The 14003-nt window shown below is 42.0% G+C and overlaps 1 pseudogene; it reads right to left on the bottom strand.

Moving 5' to 3' along the window:
* Positions 1 to 10969: 10969 nt before the first annotated feature.
* LOC114701266 lies at positions 10970 to 11814 on the bottom strand (annotated as a pseudogene).
* Between the last annotated feature and the right edge of the window lie 2189 nt (positions 11815 to 14003).

The raw sequence follows: 14003 nt of genomic DNA on the forward strand, positions 1-14003 counted from the left end.
GGTGGTGGTGGTGGCGGCGCATGTTTTTAATCCCAGCACTCGGGAGGCAGAGTCAGGCGGATCTCTGTGAGTTCGAGGCCAGCCTGGTCTACAGAGTGAGATCCAGGACAGGCACCAAAACTACACAGAGAAACCCTGTCTCAAAAAACAAAACAAAACAAAAAAAGAATTTTTGTGATCGAATTTTGATGGGGACTACATTGAATCTGTAGATTGTTTTTGGCCTTTTCTGAATCTAATGAGATTATCATGTGGTTTTTGTCTTTCAGTCTTTTTCATCGTGAATTATATTTATGGATTTTCATATGTTGGACCATTCCTGAATCTCTGGGATGAAGCCTACTTGATGGTGGATGATCTTTTTGATGTGTTCTTGGATTCAATTTGCAAATATTTTATTGAGAATTTTGCATCTATCTTCATAAGGGAAATTGGTCTGCAATTTTTTCTTTTTTATTGTTAGGTCTTTATGTGGTTTGAGTATAGGTCACTGTGGCCTCATAAAATGAATTGAGCAATGTTCCTTCTGTTTCTATTTTGTGGGATAATTTGAGGAGTATCTGCCTTAGCTCTTCTTTGAAAGTCTGGTAGAATTCTGTGCTAAACCATCTGACCCTGGGCTTTTTTTTTTTTTTTTTTTTTTTTTTTGTTTGTTTGTTTGAGAGACTTCTAATGACTACTTCTTTTCCACTAGGGGTTAGACCTTTGTAAATTGCTTATCTGATCTTGATTTATTTGGTAAGTGTTACGTATTGAGAAAATTACCCATTTCTTTTAAATATTCCAATTTGGTGGCAAACAGGTTCTTAAAGTATGTCCTTATGATTCCCGGGATTTCCTTGATGTCTGTTGTTAAATCCCCCTCTTCATTTCTAATTTTGTTCATTTCAATATTCACTCTCTGCTTTTTAGTTCATCTGAATGAGGGTTTGTTAGTCTTATTGATTTTCTCAAAGAACCAGCTCTTTGTTTCATGGATTCTTTGTTTTGTTTTTGTTGTAGTTGATGTTTCTGGTTTATTGATTTCAGCACTGAGTTTGATTATTTCTTGCCTTCTACTTCTTTGGGGTGTGGTTACTTCTTTTTGTTCCAGAGCTTTCTGGTTTGCTGTTAAGTTGCTAGTATGCGATCTCTCCGGTTTTTTATGTAGCACTTAGTGTTATGAACTTGCCTCTTAGAGCTGCCGTCATTGTGTCCCATGAGTTTGCATATGGTGCATATTCATTTTCACTCAATTCTAGAAAGTCTTTAACTTCTTTCTTAATTCCTGACTTGACCTATTTTTTCATTTAGTAAAGAATTGTTCAGTTTCCATGAGTTTGTAAGCTTTCTGTTGTTGTTGATATCCAGCTTTAATCCATGGTGGCCTGAAAGGATTCAGGAAGTTATTTCAGTTTTCTTGTATCTTTTGAGAATTTGCTTTGTTTCCAAGTATGTGGTCAATTTTGGAAAAAGTTCCATGAGGTACAGAGAAGGTATATTTTGTTTGGGTAAAATGTTGTATAAACAGCTGTTAGGTCCATTTGGTTTATAACATCAGTTAGCTCTAGCATTTCTGTTTAGTTCTTGTCTGGATGGCCTATCTATTGGCAAGAGTGAGGTACTGAGGTCTCCCACTCTCAGTGGATTGGAAGTTTTGCTGGGTATAGTAGCGTGGTCAATACATGACTTCAGCTGTAGTAGTTGTGTCTTTTACGTAGGTGTTTGGGGCATAGGTGTTAAGACTTACAATGTCCTCTTGGTGGATTTTTCTTTGATGAGTATGTAGTGTTCTTCTCTATCTCTTTGGATTAGTTTTTGTTTGAAGTCTATTTTGTTAGATATTAAAATGGCTACACCATCTTGCCTCTTAGGTCCATTTGCTTGGAGTATCTTTTTCTAACCCTTCACCCTGAGGTATGTCTAACCTTGATGTTGAGGTGTGTTTCTTGGATGCAGGAGAGGGATGGATCCTATTTTCATATCCAATCTGTTAGTCTGTGACTTTTTATTGAGGAACTGAGACCATTGGTGTTGAGAGATGTAAATGGCCAGTGATTGTTGATTCCTGTTTTGTTGTTCGTGGTGGTGGTGGTGGTGGTGGTGGTGGTGTGTGTGCTTTCCCTCTTTTGGTTTTGCTAGTCTGGGAATATTTAATCCTGGTGTTTTCTTGCATTTAGCTAACCTCCTCAGGTTGGTGTTCACTCACCTCCTAGCACCTTCTGTAGGGCTGGGTTTGTAGATAGTTATGGCTTAAATTTGGTTTTTATCATGGAATGTCTTATTTTCTCCATCTACGGTGATTGGAAGTTTTGCTGGGTATAGTAGCCTGGGCTGGCATCTGTGGTCTTTTAGAGTCTGTAGTACATCTGTCCAAGTCCTTCTGCTTTTTAGAGTCTCCATTGGGAAGTCAAGTGTAATTCTAGTAGGTCTGCCTTTATATGTTACTTTGTCTTTTTCTTTTGTAGCCTTTAATATTCTTTCTTTATTCTGTACTTTTCGTGTTTTATCATATATTGAGATGACTTTTTTTTCTGGTCCAGCCTATTTGATTTTCTATATGCTTCTCCTCCTCATCTTCTTTTCTGTTTTGAGACAGGGCTTCTCTGTGTAGCCCTGGCTGTCCTGGAATTCATTCTTTAGTGAAGCTGGCCTCAAACTCACAGAGATCTGCTTGCCTCTGCCTCTTGTGTGCTGGGATTAAAGGTGTGTGCTGCCACTGCCCAGATCTGTGTGCTTCTTTCCTTTGATAGACATCTTCTTTAGGTTAGGGAAATTTTCTTCTACAATTTGGTTGAAATATTTTCTGGGCCTTTGACTTGTGTTTCTTCTCCTTCCTTTATTCCTATTATTCTTAGATTTGATCTTTTCATCCTGTCCTGGATGTTTTGTGTCAGGAGATTTTAGATTTAATATTTTCTTTGAAGTATCCATTTCTTCTATCGTGTCTTCAATGTCTGAGATTCTCTCTTCCTTCTGTTGTATTTTGATGGTGACATTTGCCTCTGAGTTTCCTGTTCAAGTTCCTAAATATTTCATTTCTAGAGTTCCCTCAGTTTGGGATTTCTTCATTGATTCTATTTCCACTTTCAGGTCTTGAATGGTCTTATTCCTTTCCTTCCAACATTTCTTTGTGTTTCCATATATTTCTTTAAGGAATTTATTAATTTCCTTTTTAAGGATCTCTATCATATTCATAAAGACCTGTTTTAAGGTCTTTTTCTTATGCTTCAGCTATGTTATAATATCCTGGACTGCTGGGCTCTAGCACAGCCCTAGCTGTATATATTGTCCTAGCTGTTGTTTATTGTGTTTTTATACTGATATCTAGGCATCTGGGATGGGAAGATGGTAATTCTAGGTGCTGATATCTGATATTATCTTTGTTGGATGGGTTCTTTGGTTTCTGTTGCCCTCTCTGGTTCTTAGGAGAGTGTGATGGCTGTGTACCTGGTAGGTAAATCTTCTTGGGTTCTGATAGGTATGGCCACTGGAGGTTCCAGGTAAAAATGTGTTTCTAGGTATTGGGAGCTAGCACTGACTCAGGGTACTGGGGGAGTTCATAAAAGGGAGGAAAGCAGGGTATTCCACCAAGATCTGCTAAGTTAGTCTCCTGGGAATGGAGGCAGAGAGTGAGGAAAGGCCATAGCAGAAGATCTGCTACAGAGCTAGGAATGAGACTAGGTGATCGGACTTGGATGAATGGAGGGTTAGATCAAGATCTACAGCTAGCCTTCTTGCTTCCTGGTCAGAGTGGCCTGTGGGTTCCTAGGGAGTGCCTGCTGCAGTTGAGGGCTGGGATAAAGCAATGTGTGGCAGGAGTGAGGTTGGGGGGAAGGTCTATGTGATCCACTGGTAATGGGGGTGGGGAGGGAGAGAGGCTGCAGCAGTTTTCTGCTGCGGGGCTGGGGATGTGACAAGGGGATTGGATCTGGAGAATCAGAAAGAGAGGTGAAGCTCTGCTCCGCTGGCTGCTGGAGTGACCTGTGCTGTAACTTGTTTATTGATAGCAAATCAGTCTCTGAGACTCAATGAACTCAACTGAAGGATGTCCATAGAAAAGTAAACAGGTTGTGAGAGACGGCTCAGTGGCTAAAGTGCTTGCCACACAAACCTGACCACCTGAGGTCCACACCTGGAACTCATGCAAAGGTGGGAGGAGCAACCGACTCCCCAAGTTGTTTTCTGATCTCCACACATGCACTGTAACACATGTGTGCCCACATATGCATATTACACACAGAGACAATCATAATAAATAGTTTTTAAAAGAGAAATTAAAAGGAGTGTAGACTGAGCCCTTGAGTACTTATGCATATCTTTAATCACTGGGTTTTTGGTGTTTTTGTGTCCAGAGGTCGACTCTATACTTTCTCTTGTTCAGGGTAGTTATTTCCTACTTAATTTTTTTTTTTTTTACCTAAAATTGACATGTAGTTGTACATATTTATGTGGTACTGTGTGGCTTTTATACATGTGTGCAATACATAATGATCAGTTCACAGTAATTAGCATGACTTTAACCTCACCATTTATTTCTGGCTATTGTGAATTTGCAAGTGGTTGTTGTTAACAACACTGAACTCTCATAGCTAGCTTCTTGAGAGCACCAGAATTCTTTCTTTATGCTCTTCAATTTGTGTGTGTGTGTGTGTGTGTGTGTGTGTGTGTGTGTGTGTGTGTCAGACATCACATTCTGAAAGACTTTTTTACATTCCTGTTATTATCAATTGACCCTCAGGTACCCTTCTTGTGTTTCAAACATTTTAGTGCACACTGACAATCCTGATGCTGGAGAGATTGAGGCAGGAGCATTATGAGTTTGGGGCCAGCTAGCTGAGCTACAATGTGAAACTCAATCTCTAAACAAACAAACAAAAATAACAACAGAAACCCATTAAACAACAAAAAAAATTTAGCTTCTGTCTCCAATTAATTCTGTCTTCCCGTTCTCATTTCAGCATAGCAGTACCTGATCCTTCCACAGCACTCTCTCAGTTCCTTGATATCTCTCTTCAAGTCATTTCTCAACCCATTTGCAGCTCTTGTCCTTGCCAATAGTTCTTACCCCTTTCTTACATCCTTCGAAATGAAGATTGCTGGAAAAAAACAAAAACTAGAAAAAAGTACACTCTCCCTTTAAATTCGAGACCATAAAGCTCAAGTGGGCACTTAATGTTGCCAGGAAATCACATAGTATTATCCTGGTCCATTTGTGCTGCTGGTTTCCTAGACAACTATTTCATACCTTGTCCTCTCGCTTCAAACCTCTAGCACCTCCGCACACATCCTCATTTGCAGCCCATGACCTGCCTTCTGGTTTCAGAGAGAAAATAGAGGCAATGAGCAAACAAAGGCGGCAAATTCGGGTCAGCACATCTACTCACGCCCCGAAATCTGTGCATATGCTCTCCCCTTTCTCACGGTGCTGCCACTTCTTCATGACATTTCCTTCTGGCAATTTTCCACTAAGAAGAGAAAATCTCTCTCTCTTCAGGTTCTTCTCCATTAGCTTCAATTATGTTACTGTCTCTTCCATTAAAAACGTTTTTTAGATCTTTTGAGTCATTATGCCTTCTTTCCCACTTGTCCCACATTTTTGCCCCCCCATTACAGTGAGATTTCTTGCTATAATTATCTATATTCAATATCCATAACTCCTATCTTCTTATTTTTTCTTACCTATTTATTTTGAATTATTATAAACCCACAGAAAGTTGCAGAAATAATACAGAGAAACCTTTTGTAAATTTCACTCAGGCCCTGCCAGCAGTTACCCATTCCTGGATAGACTATGATATACTGTGATGTCAAATCTGAGAAATCAACATTGGTAATAATTCATATTCATAGTTACATGTCATTGTATCACATATGGAGATGTGTGTAAGCTGATGACGGCTAAAACACAACTGTTTCTGTGCCCAAACCATCATCTTTCTGGAGCCACTTAGAGCCACGTTCTTCCTCTCCACTGTCCACTCCTAACCTCCGGGAACAACTAATCTGTTCTCCATTTCTGTCATTTTCTGCTGTAAAGAATGTTGCATAGGGCCAGTGAGATGGTTTAGCTGGCTACCAAGAAAGCCTGATCTCCTGAATTTGTTCCCTGGAATCCATGTAAAGGTAGAAGGAGGGCGCCTGGCGGTGGCCCATGCCTTTGATCCCAGCACTCGGGAGGCCGAGGCAGGCAGATCTTTGTGAGTTCGAGGCCAGCCTGGTCTACAGAGCGAGCTCCAGGACAGCCAGGGCTATTACACAGAGACAGACAAACAAACAAACAAAGGTAGAAGGAAGGAACCGACTCTTCTGACATCACATTCTTGCTATGGTATGTGCTCACACATAGTGCACACACATATACATAGATGCTAAAAATAAATTTAAAAAAAACTATATATTTAAAAATGCTTGCTGGGCGGTGGTGGCGCACACCTTTAATCCCAGCACTTGGGAGGCAGAGCCAGGCGGATCTCTGTGAGTTCGAGGCCAGCCTGGGCTACCAAGTGAGTTCCAGGAAAAGGCGCAAAGCTACACAGAGAAATCCTGTCTCGAAAAAACCAAAAAAAAAAAAAAAAAAAATGCTCTGCAAATGAAATACTACAATAAAGTAACCTAGTTAACTTATATTTTAAATTTTATTTTATGCTGGTGCTGGAGAGGTGGCTCAGTGGTTAAGAGCACCAGCAGTTCTTCCAAAGGAGCCCAATTAAGCAGGGTTCAATTCCCAGTACCCACATGATGATAACTCACAACTCTCTAACTCCACTTCGGACACTCTCATACATGTAGGGAAAACATCAATGTACATAAAAAGTTAATGAAATACAAGTTAGACAATCCACAGGCCCAGAATAGGTAACAAGGAGAGTTCATGGGGGGACACACCCAGATCTTCCCGGGAAGGGGAAATAGAAGAGATTTTTGTGAGCGGACTGAGAGCAGGTGGGGATGAGAACATGAGCAATCAGGCTGTGGGGGCAGGGAGACTCTGAGGGGGACTGCTGGGGGGGGGGCGCATTTGGAGCAGGGTAATTTCCCAGACGTCTATGGGAGAGGACCCCAGCTTAGACTCCTAGCAATAGCTGATAAGCAGCCTGAACTGGCCTCTCCTGTAACCAGATTGGTGCCTGGCCCAACTGTCATCAGAGAAGCATCACTCAGCAACTGATGGAGGCAGATGCAGAGACCCACAACCAAACATTAGGCGGTGTTTGGGAATCTTGTGGAAGAGGAACAGGAAGAGGAGGAGGAGGAAGAGGAAGAGGAAGAGGAAAAGAGTGTACGAGCCAGGGGTCACGGACACCATGGGAAGGTTCACACAATCAACTCACCTGGGCTCATAGGGCTCACAGAGACTGAACTGACAAGCAGGGAGCCTGCATAGGACTGACCTAGGCCCTCTGCATATATGTGACAGTTGTGTAGCTTGGTCCTCTTGTGGGACTCCTAACAGCAGGAACAGGGGTTGTCTGTGAATCTTTTACTGGCTTTTGGGACCCTGCTCTTCAGACTGGGTCACATTGTGCAGCCTTAACACATGGGGAGGTGCTTAGTCTTACAGCAACTTGATATGTCATGTTTTGTTGATACTCATAGGACATGGAAGAGGAGAGGACTAGGGGCGGGTGGTAGGGAGGGGAATGGGGGAGAGGGACTGGGAGAAGAGGATGTGGGAGGGGAGGCTGTGGCCAGGATGTAAAACAAATAGATGAATAAAAAAATCATTATATAAACACATTAACCTGTCAAAGCAAGAAAAAACTCTAAAAATTATTTTATGCATTTGAATGTTTTTCCTACATGTGTATCACATCTGTGCAGTGCCCATGGAGGCCAGAAGAGGGCAGCACATTCTCTGAACTGGAGTTACAGAGGGTTGCTAGCTGTCATGTAGGTGCTGGGACTGGATAGTGTATAAAATGCTCTTAAATATTCATTCTATGTATTTTGATTATATTCATCCCCTCTGTCCTAACTCCTTCCAGATCCTCCTCCACCTCCCTCCCTACCCAACTGTATATTTTCTCTCTCTCTTTGTCTCTGTCTCCTCTCTCCTTGTCTCTTTCTCTGTCTCTGTCTTTGTCTGTCTGTCTCTCTGTCACTTGCTCTCTTGTTCAGTCTTTCTCTCTCATCCTCACTCTTAAACCCATGAAACCTAGTTTGTGTTGGCTGGCTACTCGTGGGTGTGTGACTTGCCCTGGAGTGTGGTCTATCTACCAGGATCCACCTAGAGAAAACCATCCCTCTCTCAACAGTAATAAAATGCCAGTGGGATGGGCTTCATGTCTATCTCCCTTCCTTCATGCTGGGTTTTGTGTCAGCAGAGTTTATGCAGGTCTTGGAAAACCCTATTTCCTTGAGGTCATTTACCACCTCTGGATCTTAGACTCTTCCCGAATATATCCCTGAACCTCGAGGAGAGGGGTGTGATACAGAGATCCCATTTAAGGCTGAGCATTTTGAAGTCTGTTTCTGCACATTGATCAGTTATGGGTCTCGGTGTTAAGTGCTGTCTTTTGTAAGGAGAAGTGTCTTTGATGAGGTCTGAGTGATACCCTGTTGTTGATCAAAATATATTTTCTTCAACTTCATGTATTCTTTCCTCCTCTCCTTGTATGTCTAGGATAAGAATGCTAGATCTTTTGACAGCATTTCACAAGTTCCAGAGTCTCTGTTCAGTTTTTCAAGTCTGTTTACCTGTTGTTCAAGCTGCATAGTGTAGCACCCGGATTTACTTCAGCATAGCTTCAACTGTTCTGTCTTCTAAGTCAGCCCAGGTTTTCTCCATATTCTCCATTGTGCTCTGGAGCCAATGCAATGGGATTTTAAACTTTGCAATACTGTATATTTTGTTTCTAAAATTTCCATTTTGTTATTCTCCTTTACATAATTTATTCCTTTGCTAAAAATTTCCACTTTTTATTCATTTTGAATCTGTTTACGATTACAGTTTGAAGCATTTTTTTTTATTGAGCACTTCAAAATGCTCTTAAATGTTGTTTCAACATCTGTGCCACATGGACTTCAGTGTTTGGTGAGAGGTTTTTTGGTTTTGTTTTGTTTTTTGAGATTTTCCTGGAATGTCTTAGGGCTCCGCTCTTTCCTCCCTCTCCTTGTTCCTTTGCCCGTTTTATCTTGTCTTGTGATTTAAATGGCATCTACTGTCAAACAAATGGTTAAAGAAAGAACACTACATTCTGACCTCTTCCCCCTGCACATCCACTTCTTGTGCAATCCCCAGTTTCTCGGGCTGCAAACTCCGGACATTCTTGCTTTCTTGTCTAAATCCATCAGCAAATCCCGATCGTGCAACCTTGGACAAAAATGCACACTCTGACCACCTCTTATCACCTCATTGCAATCACCTTGATCCAAGCTTCCGTTATCTCTTGCCTGGGTTGCTCAAATCACCTCCTGATGTGTGTTTCTTCTTCCACCTTTGCCCTGTGTTGTAACTTAGTAGCGAGAGAGAGAGAGAGAGAGAGAGAGAGAGAGAGAGAGAGAGAGAGAGAGAGAGAGCGAGCAAACCCTGTTGTAGCTTTTTCTGCCAGGCTCCCCCATGCCTCCAAAGCCATGAACGGAAGAGGAACAGCACTCAAAATCTTAACTTGGCTGGACAGGGGCTGGGCCACTGTTAGTTCCCTGACCTCAATACCAACCTGTCTCACCTGCTCACTGTTTCCACCATAGCCTTGCTTCCCATTCCTGCCAGGCAGGCGGCCATCTGACCACCTTCCCACTTGCTCTTCGGTTACCTGAACTATTAGCGCCCTCCCTCCAGGCCCTGCCATGGCCCGCTCTCACTTCTTTCCGATTCTTTCTCTACTGTCTCCTCTCAAGATCTGCTCTTGTTACTCTATTTTAGGTTGCAACCCTCCTGATTCCTCTTTATACCTCTCGAGAGCTGCTTCTCCCACAGCACTTGCCTTCCCTGTATAGGAACGCAGTTCTTATTCATCTCCCCATCATTTGTCTTCACCTCCATCCTTCTTCTGATGTATATCATATGGCATACGGTAAGTACTCAGTGCACTCATTTTATAAATAACTGACTCTGTTGCCTTAAGACGGATGTAGTATTCCAGTCCTTCTGTGCAGCAATTATTTTAACCTTTGTGGGCTTGAGGCCTTGAAGTTTCACTTCAAATTTTCATTCTTTCACCCTCCATTATATTTTAAAGCACATTTGTGTATTCCTGTGTAGGCAGATTCTAGAGGTTAACAGTAATGGACTAACAATAACAAAAATCAGAACACACTCTTAGTAAATTATTATTGAGCTTAGGAAAACTAGATAAGGTAATGATTTACTGAATCACTATTCTGTGCATTCTAGAGCTACTTAAAATTACTGCAAAAATATGTTAAATGAGATGATCAGGACGAGGAAAAATACAGACATAAAAACTAAATGGAACTAGAGGAGAAGGTGTCTTAGTCAGTGTTCTACTGCTGTGAAGAGACACCATGACCACGGCAACTCTTATAAGAGAAAGCATTTGATTGGGGCTGCCTTACAGCTTCCGAGACTTAGTCCATTATCAGCATGGCGGGGAGCTTGGCGGCACACAGGCTGGAACAGTAGCTGAGAACTACATTTTGACACTCAGCGGCTATTTCTAACCAGAGAAATCACTTATTTGTGTCCCCTGACTTCTTCTTTGGACAAATCGGAATGAAAAAAATGTCTCTTCTTACCCCTGAAGGTGGAGTGAGGCTAGGAGGAAAGAGATGTGAAAACACCATGAGAGTGATGTTAAAGCCCACATTTAGCCTTGGGGTTTACTGAATCCCTATGGTGATCTGGCCACCATGGTAATGAAATTATAAATGAAAAACTGCATCTTATTCATTCATTCATTTTTTTTTGCTTTAGTTTAAAAATATTTATTAGAAATGTACATTTAATTAGTTTTAAGGAATGGTCTAGACAATAGTGTTAGTATCACCTCAAATTTGTAAACTTGGTATCTACAAAGATAATTTGCAGACTTTACAGGAACTTGTCCCTTCCCCAACACCTGACAGCTGCGCTCCACTGCTGCGGTCACTTCTCACTTCACTCTGTACTTGTAGAAGGAACACAGCGTGTGGGTAAAGTTCCAGCCCAGGGCCAGCGGCAGTCCATACAGCACGACCAGAGGTGTGAATGGGTAGAGCAGGATCACTGTGTTTTCAAAAATGGCAGTGCACTGTATCCCAGGAAGGCTACATAGATATAATAGCCAACCGCAATCAACCATAAGGTATTTCCAACTAAATATCCAATAAACGTATCTGTGAGGATAACATGGTTGATGAAAAAGAGCTGGGTAAAATGCAAGATGACTGGGAGCAGATAAAATGCATTCAGATGTACATCAAAGGTGTACCCCCACTCCATATCGTAGTCTCTGCTCTGGCGTTTCACTAGATACTTGTTGGAGATGAACCACACTAAAGTTGATATCAGAAGGCCAACACCCACACAATCTATGACTACAACCCACAGGAGCAGCTTTATTGTCTCAAAAAATTCCATCCCAAGCACAAAACCAAATCCTATGGTGGACACAAAGAGCCAGACACTTAAGAGGACCAAGAAAGCAGGGTCATCTCTGGCCCACTGATCCTTTGTTTGCTTCCAATAGTAAAGTTTCTATAAACCCTTTGTGGGGAAGTGAATAGGTAGAGCATCTGCCATGAGGCAAACTCAAAGTCCACTTGCCGAAATCGAAAAAGCCTTCTGAGGTACTTGTAGCGTTTTGCTCCAGCGGTGAGTCTTGTTACATCCCTGGAATTCAAGACTCCGTTCCCTTGCATTGAGGAAGCCACTGAAGTACTTGGTAGCATCTTCCTGAAGAAGGCCCATGCTGCCTCGCCCTGGGCCCAGGATTACCTCCACCTTCGCCAGGCAGCTGAGCCCAGGCGCCGCTGGGCTACTGCTCATTCGTTTATTTTCATGTGTATACACATGCGGGCATTCGGGGGCCGCAGTGGGAGTGTGGAGGTTGTTGAACAAACTGCTGGAGTTGGATCTTTCCTTCCACAGTGTGGGTCTGGGTATGGGACTCAGGTTTGGTGCTTTACCTGCTGAACCATTTCACCTACCATTGGATGAATACTTGACACTGCAAAATGGAGAACATCTTCAACATTTTTCAGGGTTTGTAGATATTTTGATTTATGTAAGTCAAATGGTTGCATATACATTTTTGGTACAAAGTGGCGGAAATATGTGTAGGGTCATTTTAGAACTCATTGGAAATTTTGTCTTAATCGAAAGCCAAGATTTATTTAACAATTTTTATGCAACTCAAGTCAGCAACTCCAACAGCCACTTTGAAAATCAAGCATTCCAACACAGGACATCTTACATGCTAAGAAATTGTTGTAGAAAAATATTAAAAGTCTTTTTTTTTATAGAGTCTTATGTAGCCCAGGCTCATTTTGAAGTTGTGTAGTCAAGGATGACCTTGATTCCTATGGTGCTGCCTCCACCCCTGGAATGCTGGCACTGCAGGCATGAGTCATCATACCCAGTTTATGGAGTGCTGGGGATCAAACCCAGGTCTTTGTGTGTGCTACCAACTAAACTACATCCATGGCCCTAAAAGTCTTTGTTTTCTGTAATCCAATTATTTTTTTGTGTAAGAGCAGCAATCAGTAAAGAAAGAAAGAAAGAAAGAAAGAAAGAAAGAAAGGAAGGAAGGAAGGAAGGAAGGAAGGAAGAGAGAGAGAGAGAAAGAAAGAAAGAAAGAAAGAAAGAAAGAAAGAAAGAAAGAAAGAAAGAAAGAAAGAAAGAAAGAAAGGACACTGAAATGCATAACCTAAAGTACTCCAAGTCCGAGCCCAGGTACCTTTTGGCATTGCATAGCTTGACGGCATGTGCAGTGCCAAATGAGCAGGTTGTGCACTTGGAACCGAGGCCACTGTGAGAGCATGTAGTGCAACACAAGTCGGTACCTCTAGAAAGACCCCCGAGCCATTCTTTGTTGGATTTGAATTAATTAATTAAATAATTAATTTTTGTTTGTTGCACATTCAGCAACCCACTATTGCCAAAGTTTTTGTATTCCTCACATTCAGTTATGTGAGCCCACATGAAGTCGTGAGCAACGGTTTAAGAAGCTGGGAGCTTGAGACGTTTGCTCATTGTCTTTTATTCTGTCCCATGTTTCTAAAACTCACCTTGACATTTCTTGAGCGTTCTAGATATTTTGCTTTAAAACTAATATCCCAGCTGGTCCAGGGCAAAATTAGCATGTGCAAGACTCTGGGTTCAACCTCTAGCCCCACAAAATAAATATAAAAATGTTGTTGGGGGATAGCACACTTGGTGAACTAGAGGAAACTATATGACAAATAAAAACAGTACCAGACGCCTTCGGGCTTTGCTTTATGCGGCCACATAGTCAGTCCCCCACTTCAGCCTTCACTTGCAGTGCTAATTTGAAGGTAAAGAAGTCCATGTCGGCATGACGACGGTTCAGAAGACACAGTAATGCATTGTTTCTGTAATGTGAACACTCTAGTGCTACCTTTTCACTATATAGACAATTTCATTGTATTATTTCTTTACAACTAACTTTTAAAATATTTTAATTCTTTCAGAACTTCATACAGTATATTTTGATCATATTCACCTCTCCTCCTCCTCCTAACTCCTTTCTGATCCCCCTCACCTCCATACCTCCCCAACTTTGTGCTTTAAAAAAAAAGTATTAACCCACTGAGTCCAATGTGTTCTGCCCATACACTCACAGATGTGGAGTGGTCCTGGAGTTGACCTACCAGGACCTACGTCCTTAAAGAAAACTGACTGTGCCTTCCTCAGAAACCATCAATTGAGCCTAGCACCTCAGCTCGGGGTGGGGCCTTCGGAAGCCCTTCCTGCTCCAGGCTGGAATGTTGAAGGGCTTGATTATGCGGACAGCCACAGGGCTGTGAGTTCCTGAGGGCAGTGGGCCTGGCCAGAGCACACTGCTTTACTCTGGCCTTCCCCAACCTCTTTCTGGCTCTTATAATCTTTCTGCCCCCCT

The sequence above is a fragment of the Peromyscus leucopus genome, chromosome X, assembly GCF_004664715.2.
Source record: "Peromyscus leucopus breed LL Stock chromosome X, UCI_PerLeu_2.1, whole genome shotgun sequence".
NCBI lineage: Eukaryota > Metazoa > Chordata > Mammalia > Rodentia > Cricetidae > Peromyscus > Peromyscus leucopus.